The sequence below is a fragment of the Pteropus vampyrus genome, unplaced genomic scaffold, assembly GCF_000151845.1.
Source record: "Pteropus vampyrus isolate Shadow unplaced genomic scaffold, Pvam_2.0 Scaffold1000002459, whole genome shotgun sequence".
Lineage (NCBI taxonomy): Eukaryota > Metazoa > Chordata > Mammalia > Chiroptera > Pteropodidae > Pteropus > Pteropus vampyrus.
In genome coordinates this window covers 1-1,981 of record NW_011916861.1, presented here as the reverse complement: position 1 = coordinate 1,981, position 1,981 = coordinate 1, and the positions used below count along the sequence as shown (strand labels likewise).

At 38.2% G+C, this 1,981-nt stretch overlaps 1 non-coding gene across 1 annotated transcript; it reads right to left on the bottom strand.

Annotated features, from left to right (window-relative positions):
- Window positions 1–930: 930 nt before the first annotated feature.
- LOC111735504 lies at window positions 931–1,049 on the bottom strand. Its single transcript, XR_002778814.1, has one exon. It is a non-coding gene; the product is annotated as a 5S ribosomal RNA (ribosomal RNA).
- Window positions 1,050–1,981: the final 932 nt, after the last annotated feature.

The following is a 1,981-nucleotide window of genomic DNA, read 5'->3' as shown; positions in this document are numbered from 1 at the left end:
GAAACAGAACAGATTGGTGGTCATTAGGGATTAGAGGTTAGGGGAAATAGGTGAAGGTGATCAAAGAGTACAAAGGAATAAGTTCTGGGGATCTAATGTACAGTATAGTGACTACAGTTAATAATACTGTGTCATATACTTGGAAGTCGCTAAGAATGTAAATCTTAAATATTCTCACCATAACAACAAAATGGTAATTATGTGATGTGAAGGATGTTTTAACTAACCTTATTGTGATAGACATTTTGCAATATATAAGTGTAACAAATCATCACAATGTACACCTTAAACTTATACATTGTTATTTGTCAATTATATCTCAATAAAGCTGGCGGGAAGGTGCCTGATCTTATGCTAACAAGCAGTCCTCACCTTTGCAATGCTGATCTCTTTCTCTTCCCCAATATTCTATGCTTACACTTAATAGAAATTTGTGCACTTGAAAAGATGCCTTAGGAAGGCAGGAGAACCATACCCAACTTCTGCTTCCTCATTTCTCAGGTAGGTCCCTACCACCTCAATTCCCCAACTTTTGCACATACATTACCTTAGAAGTAGAACCAACAATACTTGCTGATGATTTTCTTGGGCAATGGAAAGATATAGAAAGAAAAGAATCCTCCTCCTCCTCCTCATTCTCCTCACCTGAGCGTATCAAACTTAACCTGTTCCAAACTGAAGACATTGGTTCCTCATCCAAGACCTCCAATCCTGTCCTAAGTAAAAGTATATCCTTCCAACTTCCCTTTTTCGGATAAATGACACCATGATTCTAGTTACCCTTACTCAAAACACCAATATCATTGCTTTTTCTTTTACTTTTTAAAAACTAAATTAATGATACATGCCTATTGCAGAAATATAGACAGCAACAATTTTTAAATTTAAAATTCTCTGTAGACAATGGTATAAATAACCTTTTTTTTTTAATGCCTACAGCACCTGTTCTTCCTAGGTGGTCTCCCATCCAAGTACTAACCAGGCCTGACCCTGCTTAGCTTCTGAGATCAGATGGGATCGGGCATGTTCAGGGTAGCACGGCCATAGACAAATAACCATAAATAAGGAACTTATGAAATAAATTATGAAAAATCCATACAATAAAATATCATGGAGCAGCTAAATTTTTTTTAAAAAATGAGGCAAAATTTAAATTTTATATTACAGATAAAAGTCAACTTTCTAAACTATAGGTAATACTTGTAGGGAAATTCTCTTTTCCCTAGATTAGACAGAAAAGTAAAAGAAATGGGTATATTCTCTTCATTGCCCACAAACTTGCTTCTCTTAAGTTTTCAGCTTGGAGAATGGCAGTACCATCCACCTAGTTGCTGAGAGCTATCTTCAACCACTCCCCATCTCTCACTGTTGCAGCCATTAAGCAACTTCTATAACTCTTGGTTCTCTTTCATAGCTCAACAGATTCATTGTGCCTCTTGCCTAGACAACCACGATATCATCACAGATCTCCAGGATTTTAGAATCTCCCTCCTCCAATTCATCTTCCACATTGCCTTCGTTGTTATCAACCTTAGACCAGAATAATAATAGGCAAATTTTCTGCTGTTTGCTTCTAAGACCTACAGGAGGAATTTTAATTATGTAACAGACTCTGAAAAAGACATGCCTTTACTGATGCATAGTATGATGGTTTTCTTTTCTGCCTGGTGAATTATATCTCATCTTTTAATGCAGCTCAAATGTCACTTCCTCTTTGGCTCTGCCCGCATTATTCTACCTTGTCCATGCTTCCAAGTATTTCGCATATATCACTTTTATGACACTTATATTACCCGGACTTATATTGCTTAACTCTTATCTATAATACCAGGGGTCCCCAACCCCCAGGCCGCAGACCAGTAACCGGTCCGTGACCTTTTAGAACTGGGCCGCACAGAGGAGGTGAGCAGTGGGTGAGTTAGCAAAACTTCATCTGTATTTGCAGCAGCTCCCCAGCCCTAGCATCACCGCCTCAGCTCCA